Consider the following 17,735-nt stretch of genomic DNA (forward strand, 5'->3'; position numbering starts at 1 on the left):
ACAACATAGTCCCCATGTCAGTGGGCTAGTAAGAACAGAGAAAGAATTAGAATTGAGGTTAGTTATTCTAAAGGGATTTCTAGAGGAAAAAGGCCACCACCATCCATCAATCCTGCTAAGTAAGAAATAACTGAGTAAAAAAAAAAAACAGCATGAAGCTTAGGTGCTCTAGTAATGTAGCTTGTATGATTTTCTTTTTTATAAGAAAATTGTCAAGTGGAAGTTACTAGAATACATTGTATAATGTTTTGATAAATCCATACTGCTTATGAAGATATTTATATCTAAGGCAGACAAATTGACAATCTGTAGTCTAAAGAGCCTAAGACTACTGGTTGGCAGTTAGAGATGTTTACATTTATACAGATTGACATATTGGAAGAAAGAATAAGAAAAAATAACTGTTTTAAACAAATTTCTTATGTAAGAGGAGCAATTTCCCTTTACATATTGTCTCAAATGCTATAACTAGAATAGATATATACAAATGTTGAAAAGTAGGGTGTTTGGAAAAAAAAATCAGGTGAATACTGCTGCCTTGCATTGTGCTATGTTCAATATCTGCTCCTTTTCTCATGTGTGTGTGTGTGTGTGCGTGTGTGTGTGTGTGTGCGTGTGTGTGTGTGTGTGTGTGTTTATGTGAAGGAACATTTGAAATTAGAAAATAACTTTATTTTTCTATCTTTGACAGTGTTACCATATGGCTTCAGCATTTGATTCCATCCTTCCTACCCTCCTACTATTTACTTATTTTAATCACACTTCATGACTGACTTAAAGAATGTATTTGAATGCTTATTCCTGGCTCAGTATCATTCACAGTTTGGACCCAGCTTATTTCATTTCTCCTAGCTGCAAGGGTCTGCCATCTTTAAATATGCCAAATGTTATTCATCCATTGAATAAAGGCCTTAAAATGATATAGTTTCTTATAGTTTAAGAAGATTCCTATTATTTGTGTTTTTTCTTTCTTTCTTTTTTCCCCTCAGACTCCAAAACCATCTGTGCCTTCTCATTTATGACCAAGCCTCTTTTTTCAGTTTCAATTATGCTTAGAACTGATAAAAACATAACATCTGGATTTCAATTCAAGAAGGAAGGCTCATTTGAAAGCTTTTTAGTACCCCTGGACCACAATGAGATCAAATTGAAGAACAGTTTTTATGAGCTGAGTGCAAATGAATTTGAAACATGTGGATTAAATTTTTCTTAAACCTCTAAGGGTATTTAAATATTAAGGAAAAGTGCTTTGTGAATGGCTTCATGGCTTCTGACAAAGTCAGACACTTGGAAAAAAAGTTAGTGATAACTATTGAATCCAAAATGTGCCCAGTCTTTTCTTCTCTCATAGAAAAAGGGTATTTTGATCTTTGAATAAAAGAATAGAACTACGTGTTGCAAGTTACTTATGTAACAACTTGCTATTTAATTCTAATGTAAACATGCTTGTAAATTTGGGGCTTTTATGAGAAGTTGTTATTATTTGTTCTGATTTTTTTCAGAATAGGTAAATAGGATAAAATATGACAGGATTGTATGAGCACAACATGAAAAAAAACCCTAGTCATTGATGTGGGATGTCCTTCTGTATACTGTGAATATGAATTGATTCTATAAGTTGATGGATAACGCTATTTCAGCCAATGGCCCAGAAAAATACAGCTAGGCATCAAATCCAAACAAATACATAGAGAGTAGAAAGGCATTGTCAGGGAGACACATGCCAGGGGAATAACATGCCATAGGAGAATTTCTGGTGAGGTCCAGCCTCATAGCAATACACAGATTAAGAGAAATGGGTTAATTTATAAGAGAGACAGCCAGTAAGAAGTCTGAGTCAGTGGCCAAATAATTATATTTAGCTTCATAGTGTTATTTAATAAGTGGCTATGGGACTGAGAACTGATCAGGTAGGACCAGACAAAACAGAGAAAAACATTCAACTACAAGATATTTGTGTTTTCTTTTAGATATTGAAGAAAGTGACTAGTAAATATTGATTTCACATTTTTAATATCGTCTATGTTAAATCCCAGTTTTGCTTCTCTTGAAGCTTCTGGTTTGCTTTTCTGACAAATGAGACTACTTACCTTAATCCCTCAACACATACTGTCTCTTAGATACCCATATCATAGCCACTGGTATCCAAACAATATTCATGTGTGTGTGTGTGTGTGTGTGTGTGTGTGTGTGTGTGTGTGTGTGTATGCGTGCATGTAGCATTTAAGCAGAGAGCAGATATCCAAAAGTAGAATATTTTTAAATCTTCACCTCAATATATCTGACTTTGGGGGTCGCATACACCATGAGATAACCCCTCATTTATTTACATAAGTAACTGTACCATGACTGTGGACCTTAGAGGAGTCCCTGCAAAGGGCAGCCCTGAAGAAAACAGGCTAGAAGAACAATCATTAGTTCAGCAGTACAGTTCCCCCAGTTGTCTGAGCTGGGAACAGCTTACAGAGATCCTCCCAGTGATAAGCACAAATATTAGCAGTGACAAGGAATAGTTTTCCATTCTGCCTTTTCTCTGAGATTCTCCATCTACTCTTATTTTGAGGGTCATCAAGGTTATAGCATATCTGTGGTCTTCTTTATCGCCTTTGCTAATAAGATTCCCAGCTGGAGACAGCTGGAACAAAATGATTTAGTAAAGCAATGCTGATATTCCCAAATATGCTGGTATTAACTCCACAATTATCATGATAATATTCAGATAAAACATTAGAAGTCACAACTTTTGTGCCTGCTCTCCATCTTGTATTTTAACACAAGACCTTTAATACATTCTCGTACTGCCACCTACTTCAGAATTATGCTATGATGAGACTCTTTAATCCAAGTGAGAGTAAAATCTTATACCTTCTTTCTAAGAGAACAATGAGGGATGCCTAGTTATGATTGAAAGATGATGAGACAAACCAACTATCCCAAATTTGGCAATGGCGAGAGAAATATTACCAGAGTATACAAATTTATATTATATGTGAATATGTAAATAGTAAAGATCTATATTGTGTATAATATAAATATATATATATATATATCACAATAAAACTGATATTAGATATACTGCAATAAAAGACTAACCTTACTAGTCTAACTAGTTTCCTCTGAGGAGTATCTTTCATGAAAACAAGTTCTCCATGCTCACAATTGACTATTTATACCTGGTAGAAAACAGTTGAAGAAATGTTTGTGGCCCAGTCAACACTGTGTCTTGCAGTGGGAATCCCTCTACTTCAAAGAAACTCCAGAAATAAGCGTGAGTCAAGAGTACAGGTAAATTTCAGGGGTATGTCTATATAGAAAGCAGAGAAGTGAAAATTTATCAAAACTATGTATTATTAAAACATAACTTATTAATTAATTTAATAATATCTTATTCTTGATTTATTTATGATGTCTTCACATTATCACAGTCTAATAGCTAATCATTATTTCTTACAAGGATGTTGATTTCTTCCAGGTAATACATATGTCTTCATTTCTCTTTATCTTCTTTTTATAACTTAAGGACCTGGTAAGCCATTACAAAGCACTGTGTAGCCATAGTCTTAGAAAATGTCTGAAAATGTTATGAACATTTTCTGAAATGTTACAATGTTTGGAAGAACAAAAGAGGAGCAAAACCTGGAACACTTAAAGAAAAATAATGACAAATAATTAAATTTGTTGATCGCAATCTCCCTGTATGATGGTTAGTGTTATCAACTGACAGAATATGGAATAAAAAGCCACCAGTGATGAAGTAGTCTCTGGGTGTGCAAATTTATGTGAGAAGATTCATCTGCTATGGATGTCAAGATTCAGATTCCCTGATTTGGGATCCTGGACTCTTTTAAGTAGAGAATGAGGCAACCATGGAGATTCAATGTTCTCTCTTCATCACAACAGATTTTATGTCACCAGCTGCTTCAAGTTCCTATTGCCTTTACTACACTGTGGCCTAGGAACCAAAATAAGCCCTTCCTTCTTCATGTTGCTTTCACCAGAGTATTACATCACAGGAACAGAAAAGTGGGTAAGACAGCCTGACAAATATTTAGCTATCTTATTTTCAAGGACAATCTCCTCTTTCTTCTAACACTGTGTTTTATGGGAAAAAAAATGTGTAATCCACACATGAGAAAGACAAGACCTATTGAAACTGTATCATTTAAGATAAGCTCACATTTCAGAGCTATATGTCTCATGTGAAGCAAAGTAGTCTAAATCCCAAACACTGAATGTTTTTCTCTGGGACATATGGATAGGCATGAAATAAATTAAAGATAAGGATCACTTACCAATTTTTTTTAAATGATGAACATGTGAAGATGTCAGTTATGACTGAACAAACATAAATCAGAATCTAGGCTTCCTAGATGAGGTAAGAAATCTTCAACATTCTTATCTCTTTTTTACAGCTAATCTTATAATGCAACTTTATATAAAAGACTGCACTATTCTCTGACACAAAGCCAAGTGACATATGGGACAATACCTTGATAGTCACAATACTTGAAAATTCCTTGCTCTAACCTGGACTCTATACTATGCTAGTTAGGAATATATATGGATATTATCTTTAAATAAAATTAGATTTAAATTTAACAGACAGGTGGATGAGTGGAAACAAATCAAAGATCCAGACATAAATATACCTATGGACACTTGAATTTTGATAAAGAACCAAAATTTATATAATAGAAAGTAGAAGACATCTTCAACAAATGATCCTAGCATAACTGGATGTACAAAAATGGAAATAGATCTATAGGTATCACTCTGCACAAAACTCAAGTCCAATTGGATCAAAGACCTCAACATAAATCCAGCTACAGTGAACCTAATGGAAGAGAAAGTGAAGAATAACCTTGAATGCATTGACAGAGGATTCAGCTTCATGAATGGGAAACTAGTGGCAGCCTATCAGTGGTGGCACACATCTTTAATCCCAGCACTAGGGAGGCAGAGGCAAGTGGATCTCTATGTGTTCAAGGCCAGCCTGTTCTACAGAGCAAGTTCCAGTAGAATCAAATTCACAACTTTTGTAAGTCTTTGCTCATACCTACCCATTTTCTCTTTCTGAGATGTGTTACTTAAAATTGTGACCTCTTATACAAATATACACACTTCTTACGCTTCTTTCTCAAATTTTTCTTTTCTATAATACATGAAAATCACCTTCTAATATTAACATGGTAGGGTAGTTATTCTATATCTCCTTTTCTAGAATTTAATTTTTATAATAATTAAAAAAATATGTTTTATTATCTTCTTTATGCACAGTAACTTTAATGGTGATGTGTGTAGTAATTTCTTCTGCATTACAATATCTCATGATTGATGGAGTTCGGTAAGATTTAGAGAGAAAATGACAATCATTAAGCTTAGGAAGCAAACATATCACAAATTTCAGCAACCACTGGAAGCTTACAAGATTCACAAAGTCTTAACATTGTATAGGAAATAACATTTGCCTGGGAGAAGAAAACCTCCAATCAGCAGAGCTGACTAAAACTTTATAAAGAGACCTAGGTATAACTTTTGTGAATCAATGTCAATGTTAGCTTTACAAAATTGATTGTGAATAGACATTTCATGTCCAAATTGAGCATGACTCAAGAACCTAGAAAACAGTACACCCATGATCAGTAAGGATCTATTTGTGGCAGAAACTCTGAGTTTTTTTGTCTTACATTAATAACAACATGGAAAGAAGTCGACTTTATTAAAGATAATTGCATATATGACTGAAACTGGGCAAAAGTGTGAAATTAAGAAAAACTCCTTAATAGTGGTAGGGATTTACAAGAGAGGAAAAGGAAATTGAACTTCCTAAGCCAGAGCACTTTGCTTTATATTAGGCCAAGACAGAAACTGGACAGAAGGCAACAAAACTTCAATGAAACTGATGAATTCTCTTAGATTTTATGGTCCAAGCTATCATAGGGCCCATATTCTCTATGCACAGTTCCATGGAACAAACAAGGCAATTACTATGTGCTGTTCATGTACTGACCACTTGCTTAACATTAGTTGGGGAGTCTCTGTTTCTCATTTGTGATTTGTTAGGGGGTAGCTGAGAATGACAGACTCACTTTGGCATGTTTCTTGACTGTGGTTGATTAAAGTATGTTACATGATGAACTTTGAGTGTTGCTTTGGTGCAGAGTGAAGTCTAACACAGTGTCCAATAAGTGTTTCTACTTAATATATATTTGGTTCTATTATGGAGAAACTTACTGTTAGAAGCCTCCATTACTTTCAGTTTAGTGTATTATAATAAAGTTCATTTGAATCCAGGATATAAGGAAAGGACATAAAGCCTTATATATGTTCCCCAAAAGCTTAAGATGGTGATGCTGTGGAGGAGCTTGCCAGCTGTCATTGGCTGAGACCCTTCTTTCTTTTATCAGTTTAGCTTGGTTACCTCATACATAACTCCAAACTTTCTTTTTATTTTCCAGCCATTTTTACTCCTCAGTCATCCTGTTCATCTACATCTCCATTTCCCTTGCAAGTTGCAGTTTTCACAAAAAAAAAAAAAAAAAAAAAAAAAAAAAAAGGGTTCTTTTACTACCTACTGACAGCTGGCTTCCATATTATATGGATGGAACTTTTAGTATCGAAGCTGTCTTTTTTAATTTTTTTCAGTTTTTATTTTATTTTGCAATCCAGCCATAGTTCTCACTTCCCACTCCTCCCACACCCCTTTCCTCCTCTGACCCCTCTCATTTACTCCCACCCTCCCTCTCCTCTTCCTTAACCTACCTCTAGTCCACATATCCATGCTCAATGGCAGTAGTACCAAGATATAATCCTGGTACATGAGCTAGCCTGTTGAAGACCATTCCTTATGGTAGGATATGATGCTCAGTCTTAATGCATGGAAGAGGAGCTTAGCCCAGCCCCACCCTATTATAAAGGTGTCTTTGAGTCCTCCAAGCTCCATTAGTAATTCCTCAACTATCCTATGTAATTAATACTAATAAACTCATTTGTTCATCATTTGGACTTTAGTGTCATCATTATGTCAATCTATTGTCAATAACCTGCCTAACTGAATAGATAGTTGTTTATCTAGTCACCCAAAACTTAGTACAACAAAAATTATATGCAATGAATACATACTTCTTCAGGTAATGAAGAATATGCATGTACAAAAAGCAAAGGCAAAAAAAGCAAATGCATAAGAATAGTAGTGCAATATATTCATCTCTCTACCTTTCTGCTATTCTTGTAAGCAATAACTTTATATTTTAATTGGTATTTTTTTTTAACCTGGGAGTGTGTATTTTTGAGTTTCCATCATTTTGCTGTCTATCATGTTTCATTTCTCCAGATTTCCTTGTTTTGATCTTAGGAGCTCTGCTTTTAGTGAGCAATTGGAGAATATAAAGATATCATGTGTTTGAAAATGAGATTTAAAAACAAATGAAGTACTGGTTAAGGTTTTATTAATTGTAGAAAAAAGCTGAATCAGAACAACCAATCACTGAAGTACTCTTTGTTGGGTACTTTTTCTCCATGCTTGGAACAATCTTAAGAGGAATCTGGAGTTAATAGTCACAGAAACTAACATTCAGAGACATTAGCAAATCTGTTTCTCAAGTTCACAAACTAACAAATGAAAACTTAGTTTCTATGTATATCACTCACAGCATCTTTATTTTCAAAATATTAAATCATATTATACATTAAAATATTACTCAATACACACTGGCTAATACACATGACTTTCATATGGACTGAATATAATCGGAAGGTTTATATTATCATGTGTTATTATATTATGGTTTCAAAAATAAATAGCTCACTCACTTCTCATCTCTTGAGCTAACATTGCCTTATTTGGTGTGTTTTTTCTGTCCATAAAGGTCTTGTAGGATAAGCAAGTGACTCTTAACACAGCCTGAGTTTTTGAGGAATGATCTTGCTGCCTTGAAAAGGACTCATAATCACTCTGTTACCTTTCCTTGGTTACGTTTGCTTCACTCCTCAGGGAGGCTTAGAAATCCTGACACTCCATGTAAGTGCAGTGTGTTTTCAGAATATATTCTTTGTTAGAAAACTGTGGACTTCTTTATTTACTTATGGACACAGCACGGTTTATAGCCTCCCAGAGTGAGAAAATGGAAAAGGAAAATGGCAAAACAAAATAGAAACCAGCCAGTTGGTAAAATAACCTCTGTTTATAGAAAAAGCCATAGAGAAACTTCAAGAAGTAATCAGAGTAACTGAGGGGGAAATGTTCCTTATTAAAGACCCACTGTGTACTGACACTGTAATGTGCCTATATTTCATACCTTGAGTTCTTTTCAATGGTATCCTTTTAAAGTTTTGTGTGTCTTGCTTTTTTGTGGCACTAATATTCAGAAAGTTTAAAGAACTCATTCTAAATTAAATGTTCTTTCATTTTGAAATTTAAGAGCCTCCAAAGTCAGGTATGATAAAAGTAAATAAATTCTCAGGATCCAGGATATAATGTGGTCCATTCTCCATTCTTTTTCTCTATGTTCAGCAGATATCTCCTCTTGATTCTCATCCTTCCTGACATACTATTAAATATAATTGCAGAAGAAAGTTTGTTTGTATTTCTTCTAAAGTAACCTAGATACTTTTTTAGCCAGTTAAACATTATATGCTTCATAATGATGTTTTACATTAAATCTTAAAATCATGAATATCTAATTTTTTAAAATAAAAGACAATAGTGATGGAATAAAAGCTCCTATATCTATAATTTTCCCAAAAACAACACAGAAAATCTGTGAGAAAATTGCCCTGCACATCCATCAGCACAGGAGAGGAAAACCTGAAATGCATGGTCCAAATAATAGCTTAGCATTATGGCCTAGAGAACATCCATACAGCAACAATTATGATACTGAACCCTGCCAGTATTCAGCCATCTCTTTGTGTTATAGGAGTGGAATTTGGACCTGACAGTTTGATACTACATCTGAAACTCAGATTCAATATTAAGCAAATCATTCAAAGTTGCTTCAACTAAACAACATCTTACCTTCCTAATTCTGAAGCTGTGATTAAGGAACTCTAGGCCAACGACATTCATTATCAAGTAGATAGAACATGGACGCAGGTTATCTATGAAAAGCAAGATTCCCAAGTGGTAATGCTGAAGAGCCAATGACATTCTTCTGTTATATTTTTGGTAGTGACAAATCTTCCTGATAACAGTAAAAGTTAGTCACATTGTTTCAAAATCTAACTCCTAATAGTGTGTGGGATGTACATGATTTACACGCTGTTGCCACTATCCTTAGTCCAGGGTTAGAAGATGTGAGCTCCTAGCCCCACATTTGTAGGGTAGAAGTCCTTTACCTTTCATTCAGTTGAATCAGAAGCATCTACTGGATAAAAGGAGTCTTTATAGAAAAATAAAGTAAAAAGGAGTGAGTTTCAGAGAAAAATCTCTGTAGATCAGAGCAACAAATCCCTGATGTTGTCATTTTGCCATGTTAATAGAAACACATTCATGAGAGAAAAGGGCTTGGCTCAAATATAGTATAATACAAGAAATGAAGGCCTGTTTCATCAGAAATCAAACAGAACTTAGAAAATGATGCTGTCTTGCAGTGGCACATAATAGACGTGAAAAAACCTAGCTCAGAGTTTCTGTTGGTTTCACATAAACTAGAGCAGAGGTCAAGATTATGGCAATGTAATCAAACAGTATCACAGAAATATAGAAAATACAAAGTATTGAAGCAGGGAAATGATATTTACAAACCATACAATTCATGAGCAAGGGAGGGAAAAAAATCAGCCTAAAAAAGAAACATCATACATAACAAGCTGTGCATTGACACAAAATACTTAAGAGATCAGAACTATGAAACAATGAACATCTACAAAATATCTTTCTCCTTGTTCTTTTTAAAGGTCAATTTATTATATAAAACTATTATGATAGATACTATAATTTACAGGCTAAATAGTGCACCAGTGGAAATTTACTGTAATATAATCTGTGTTTTCCACAATATAATACATTGTCACTTAAGTTGGAAGATAAATTATGGCTCCCTCTATCAACATATCGCTTTCTTTGCTCTCTCTCTCTCTACCTCTCTCTCTCTCTCTCTCTCTCTCTCTCTCTGTGTGTGTGTGTGTGTGTGTGTGTGTGTGTATGTGTCCTTCCTTGCAATTTGACCATACCTTTCACACATGTTCTCTTACCTTCCCCTCCTGTCTTCCCTTAACTTTTCCTCTTCCCCTCCCCAACTCCTTATTTGCTAAGGAGATCGTCCTTATTTCCCCTTCCAAGGGGGATTCGTGTATGTCTATCTAAGGGCCTTCCTGATTACATAGCTTCTCTGGGGTTGTAGAATGGCTTGTTATTCTTTCTTTATGTCTTCTAATATCTACTCATGAATGAGTATATACTGTATTTGTCTTTCTGTGTCTGGTTTATCCAGGATTGTTTTTTTCAAGCTGCATCCACTTGGCTACAAATTTCAATATTTTATTATTGTTATTGTTATTATTATTATTATTATTATTGATGATGATGATGATGAGTAGTACTCCATTGTATAAATGGGGTTTGAGTGTGAATTCCCAGGAATCTATAAGAATGCACCCAGCTAATACTCTAAGCAGTAGTGGAAAGGGTGCTTGAACTAGCCTTCACCTGTAATTAGATTGATTTCTACCTTAATTGTCATCATAGAACCCTCATCCAGTAACTACTGAAAGCAGATGCAGAGATCCACAGCTATGCACTAGGCTGAGCTCTCAGACTCCATTCAAAGAAAGAGAAGGGTGGTAATATGAGCAAAAGGGTCAAGACCATGATGGGAAAACACAGACACAGCTGACTCCGACTAGTGGGAGCTCACTGACTCCAGACTGTTGCACTAGGGAACATCATGGGACTGAACTAGGCCTTCTGAATGTGAGTGACCATTGTATGGCTTGGGCACTTTATGGTGCCACTGGCAGTGGGACAAGGATTTAGCCTTAGTGCATTAACTGGCCTTTGGGATTCCATTGTTATGGAGGGATACTTTGCTCAGTCTAGATAGAGGGGTAAGGTACTTGGTCCTGCCTCATTGACTTTGTTGACTTCCAATGGGAGGCCTCACCTGCTCTGAGGAATGGTTGGGGGTAGGGTGGGGGAAAAGTCGGGGGGAGTGGGACAAGGAGAGGGAGGGGGAACTGAGAATGGTATGTAAAAAAAAAACATTGTTTTAAAAGATAGAAAAATGAGAACAATTTAAGCTGAAAAAAAGATAAAGGTATGATATAAATTTGATGGGGATGTTTTAGGGTACATGAGTTAATTCACCAAGGTCTGATGCTAGAATCTTGTAAGTATAAAAATAAATCTCATTCAAGAATAAATAACAACTCATGAAACTACAATAATAGAATAAATGGTTTGGAGAAGTAAATAAATAGGACAAGAGCAAGATTTTTTATATAAATTGTAAGCCAAAATTTCATATTATTTCTGATGTATATATTAAACTTTATCATCAATCTCACACATAAAAAGTATTTGTACATTTTCTAAATTATGCTTTTTCTGTTTTTTTATGATAAAAAGGCTCATTTAACTATTAAGACAACCTACTTGATTGAAGGCATGAAGTAAACCTTTATATCTTTAGAAATGTTCATATTATTTCCTCTATTGATTTAAACTATACCATGATTTTTTTTTAACTTTTGACTATGTTTTGACACACATTTCATTAGACTCTTGACCACATGTTTTGTTTTATAATATGCCTTGGACAGTTCAAAATTCAAGGAAATACATATGACTTTTAAAATAAGCAACTCCTTTGCTGCTTCAAGCTTGTAAATATACATGTGTGTTCTTGTTACTACTAAAACTAGTCTATTTTTTTAAGCCCAAAATGTGTGAAAGCACCTCCTGTTTTGTCTTTTGCAGTCTAAAAAGATTGTGTTTAATAAAATTAAGTGCCACATTTTTTATAAGGAGTTATAGAAATCAGACAGAAAAGTGTTGTTATTCTTCTGGAGGGGTGCACTCAATAATATATAAATCACAAACAAAATAATAGCAATCTCAATGAAATAATAAACATACTGGACAATGGAACCTTATCATGTAGGAGATATAATAAACTTCATTTTTGTAGAAATTGGAAAAAGTTAATTTAGCTTCAAAATAACAAATTGAAGATTTTATCCCCCACTTTTGCTTATGTGTTGCAGGTCATAAATATAAATTTCCTGCACAAAATATCATGCCCACTGCCCCACATTTAAAATGAATTATATTTTCCCATGAAACTGTATGTGTTCCTCTTAAAATAAATCTGTAATAATTGATAGTCACAATATAGGTGATCAGGTTGATGCTTAAATTGTTGGGGGTTGGAGAGATGGCTCAGTGGTTAAGAGCACTGACAGTTCTTCTAAAAGAAATATGTTTGTTTCCTGGTAGTAACATGGCAGTTTACAGTGGTCTGTTGACTCCCAATCTTTGGGCCTTCATGGGCACAAGGCATGTCAGGTGAAGCATGGACATATACATAAATAAATGTGCAACCACAGAAAAATGTAATAAAAATGATAGCATTATGAAAATCATCCAGAATGACTTAGAGTAGCTATACCAGTCTTGATATTTATTTACAAACTATTAGACCTGCCTCCAGGTAATTAAAAAAAAAAAACTAAAGAGACTCTCAGAAAGGATTTACAGTAGTCATTATCCTAGGAACAGAAATTAAGTAATATTTAATCTCTATATAGAGTATTTTTATCTTTAGTTATGACAGAAAGTGAATTGCAGAGAATAAAGTCATATTGCAATCTACAAAAGAGATTGGCTATTGTTGGTGTTGCTGAGATAGAGACTCTCTATGTAATATAGTAATTCAGGATTGACTTCAAACTTACGATCCTCATTTTTTTACTTCCTCGCTAGTACATTTTCCACTTGAGACTGACCACTTCAGGAAGTTTAAAGTTAAAATAAATATTAGGTTGTTGCCACAAAAAAGCAAACAAAAAAAATCTATAACTGTATGCTAGATAAGTAGAAAAGCATGAATGTTTCCTTCCTTCTGTAATTCCTTCCTTCATTCCTTTCTTTTTTTTTTTCCTTCCTTCTTTCCTTCCTTCCCTCTTTTCTCCTTCCTGTCAATAAACCATTTATATGATCAATCTCTCAAACACAACTCCCGACACAATATTTTCCATTCCCATAGCAAAAATATTTTAAGAGATTTATATTTTAAAATATTCATACAATAGACAAGACAGCCATGTTTCAGGAATACCATCACATGTTAAGAGGATTGAGTTGGTTCAGATGGAGTCATTATCAATTTTCTACTAAAACTCACCTTGTTCTTAAAATGATAAGCCTTATGAATTAACATATGGTTTAGTTCATTCTGCATTTCTCTATTAAATATACTATAAGTACTTTAATGTTACAGTAATGAAATTAAGTGCAACCATAAAATAACAGATCCAAATGTTCCTGGTTGATATTCAGAATGATATCTTTCTCAGCTTGCATTCAATATTCATCAGAATTCTAAAACTGTAGGTTCTAATACTAATTTAGGAATGTCTTAGTAGCAGAATATATAACCTTAACATTGAGAGTGAGGGCAAGCAAAAGCCAAAAGCTTCTTTCTTTCACATTCCTTATATAGGCTGACATGAAAAGATGTGGTCCATATCTGGGCTGAATCACCATCAAATAACCCAGTCAAGAAAAACCTCTCATAGGTGTCCCAGATGCCTGGAGATGTCAGTACAATCAGACAATCATCAAGAACAATGTAAAATATAGTGGTTTGGCTTGTCAAGTTCCAGAGGGAAATATAAATAGCAGGGCCAGTACACATTTTAAATTAATCATCTGTAGTTTGGATAGCTGAGGCTGAAGAATAAATTGTGATTACAGAATGCAGGAACAAGTAAACTAAGCCTTTGCTTTGCTGAACAATGAGCACTGGTCAGCTGGATCTAAGTAATTAGTAGTGATTAATAAGAGATCATGAGTGTTGAGGTGAAATTACCTGGGAAGTGTTTCCTGAGAGTCATCACACAGAAGCTGTGTTCCAGAGGTGGCCAAGGTTGTTCCTCTAGCTGACAGTAGAACTTTATAGTGTAAGAGTCAACCAGGTGGTACTGGTTTGCAGGAAAGCAGGGGTCATAGAGAGCTTTGACACTGTGTGATAGGGCTTGAATAATTGAGGAGAATCCAGGGAAGGATATTGGTGAAAATGCAACCCATCTAGCACATTGAAGATGTGAGTAAAATGAGATGACCACCAATACAGACTATGGAGTTCTGGTTTTAGAAGTGTCAGAAATTGGTATCAGAACAATGGGGCATTGCTATGACATGCATGTAGTTTTGGGCAATTTATGGAAGGAATTAGGAACTTTATAATAGAAAAGCCATTGAGAATTGACAGTTCTAATGGCTGTTCTGTTGGAGACTGGAAGATGTGAATGTTAAGAACAGGCCAGTAAGCAGCACTCCTCCATGCCCTTTGCATGAGCTCCTACCTCCAGATTCCTACCCAATTTGAATCCTCACCTTGGCATCTCTTAATGGACTGTGATTGTGTATCTATAAGTCAAATAAAACCTTTTGTGCCCAAGTTGCTTTTGATTATGTGGTTTCATTGCAAAAAAAAAAAAAAAAAAAAAAAAAAAAAAAAACAGATAAAACAGAACTAAGAAATTTAATGAAATTAATATGAATTAAGTAAAAAAAAACCTAAGGAAATTATACAAATATGCAAAGAACATACTAAATCAAATTTGGAAAAGATTCTTGCTCTATGATTAATTATATTTAATGGTATTCATTATCCAAATATTGTGTTACTTTTGGAGCCCTAGCCATCTTTTCTTTCTTTGTGTTTTACTATATTTCTATAATATTAGCATAAATTTCTAATACCTTACACATTCAGATAACTTAATAATAATGTTATTACAATTATAATAAACATGTATAAAATATAGTACACTCCCTGATTCAATCTTCCTGCTCCCTCATGCCCATCTCTCCCCTCCTCTTTCTCCTAAATTCCTCTCTCCTCCCCCCCCCCATGCTCCCAATTTTCTTGGGAGATCCTGTCCCTTTCCATTTCTCCAGGGGACCATGTATGTCTCTCTTGGGGTCCTCCTTATTTCCTAGCTTTTGTGGTGGTATGGACTGTAGACATGTAATCCTTTGATCTATGTTTAAAATCCATAAATGAGTGAGTACACACCATGTTTGTCCTTTTGTGACTGGGTTATCTCACTCAGGATAGTATCTTCTAGTTCCATCCATTGACTTACAAATTTCAAGATTCCATTGTTCTGTTTTGTTTTTTGTTGTTGTTTTATTTTTTTCACTGAGTATTATTCCATTGTGTAAATGTACCACATTTTCTTTATTCATAAGTCAGCTGAGACATTTAGTGTTCTTTCAGTTTCTGGCTATTACAAATAATGCTTCTATGAATATAGTTGAACAGATGTCCGTGTTGTATGAATATGCATCTTTTGGTTATATGACTAAGAGTTGAATTACTGGATCTTGAGTTAGACTGATTCCCACTTTCCTCAGGAACTGCCATACTGATTTTCAAAGTGGGTGAATGAGTTTGAACTCCCACCACCAGTGGAGGAGTGTACTCCTTTCTCCACATCCTCTCCAGCATAGAATGTTTATAGTGTTTTTTATTTTAGCCATTCTGAAAAGAGTAAGATGGTATCTCAGAGTTGTTTTAATTTGTATTTCCCTGATGTCTAAGGATGTTGAGCACTTTCATAAGCGTCTCTCAGCCATTTTAGATTCCTCTATGAGAATTGTTTACTTAGTTCTGTACCCCAATTTTTAATTGGATTATTGGTATTTTGGTAACTAGCTTCTCGAGTTCTTTGCATATTTTGGAAATCATTCAGGGAAAGAATACAGAAGAGCAAGCAAAGATATACCACAATAGAGGCAGCCATTATAGATTTTAAGAGGAAATCTGGCACTAGGGAAATGTCCCCTTGTTGAGGGGAAATGTTCAGAAATGTCCATGGAAAATTATGACTATTTTATTCCATGTTAACTATGATTATTGGTTGTAAAGTACATTTATGTACACTGATTTCCCAAAAGTTTATCTACTTCTTTTTTTTATTGAGAAGTAAAACCATGGCCCACAGAGTCTACTAATGAGGGTCTACAGAGTCACAGAGACTGAAATGACAACCACAAATCCTCTTTGGGTCTTATATACCTCTGAATATCCCTTATGGTTGCGTCACTTGTTGTTCCTGTGGGACTCCTAACAGCAGCAGTACAGGTGTCTCTGACTCCTTTGCCTGCTCTTGGGAACCCTTTCTTCCTATTGTGATACCTTATTCAGCCTTGATATGAGTGTTACACCTAGTCTTACTATCGTGGTTAAATAAGGATCAGGATAAACAAATAGGCCGAATAGATGTTTATTCAGGGAGAAATAACTTACAACCTAGACAGATGAACACCAGGGAATTCCATCCGATGCTCTCCTGTCCGAGTCACGCCAGCAAGAGAGCTTTTCCAGGCTCCCTCTCCAACCTCCTTCCACAGGTCACTTTTGCCAATGGCTCCACCCCCAATGGGCATGGTCAGTGCCACAGAAGGACTATCTCACTACAGTTCCCCTTTTAATCTATAGAAAAGATTTAGGCTTAATACAAAACTATATACAAAACAGTGAATAACAAGTGTGCTCTAAGAAAAGGAAAATCGAGAACAAAATGGCCTACATATCTAGTCCTAGGATGAAGGCATAATGGAGTTTACAATAGAGTTATCCTAAGCTGGAAAACGTAAGTCTAGTACCTAATATATCTAACTAGGAAGAGAGAATAATAGTTGTGATAGTTTAATCTTCAACCTCATCAAGACCTGAGAAGGAAAATAACAATACTAGAGTAGACAGGAAGTGCGGATGGACAACTTCCAAAAGGTGCAGCAAGGACAGAAACAGCAAGCCACCTGGACAGTCACCCTAGGTCTCACAGCAACATTGGTACACCCATTTTGGCTAAGGCCAAGAGAACTTGACAGACCACAACAACAGCAGGGAGGTAGAATGGCTATCTTACCCTGACTTGGCAAGGTCAAGCAGTCTTCTATATTTGTCTCCTGCAAGTACATAGGACTGCATGTCCAAAACAGTGGTCAAGGTGGGGGCAATTCTTTGCCCAACAGGCCATTAGCTGAGGCGAGAATGAACTCCAGCAGGAGCAATAACTGTGTCCAACATATTTTCGGGAAAGTGCACGGTGCTGTCAGGAGCATTTATGTCTCATTGTCAAGAAAAACCCTAAGCCATTTTAAATGCCATATTCTGTAGGTCTTTGAAATGTTTGAAGAATTCCTATCTATCTTAAATACACCTCTGTGTATCTTGAAAAACATAACTAAACTCTAAGATTTGACTATCATAGGTAATTATCTATAATCTGTACTACATTATACATTACATTTCTAACTGAGCTCAATAAACACAATACCTAAACAAGAGGAGAAATATACATATCACCTTATTGACCTTAAATTGTATCAATAAATGAAAATCCATTCCAAAACAAAGTATTCATTTCTATACCATAATTCCCTTTTTACCTTTAAAAAGATTTTGGTTGTGATCATTAACCATTTATGAAATGGTTTAAATGAAATGTTTAAATGTTTAAATGAAAACAAACATTTATAAACAATATTTGGGAATTTG

Source organism: Phodopus roborovskii, unplaced genomic scaffold (genome assembly GCF_943737965.1).
Source record: "Phodopus roborovskii unplaced genomic scaffold, PHOROB, whole genome shotgun sequence".
In the NCBI taxonomy this organism is placed as follows: Eukaryota; Metazoa; Chordata; class Mammalia; order Rodentia; family Cricetidae; genus Phodopus; species Phodopus roborovskii.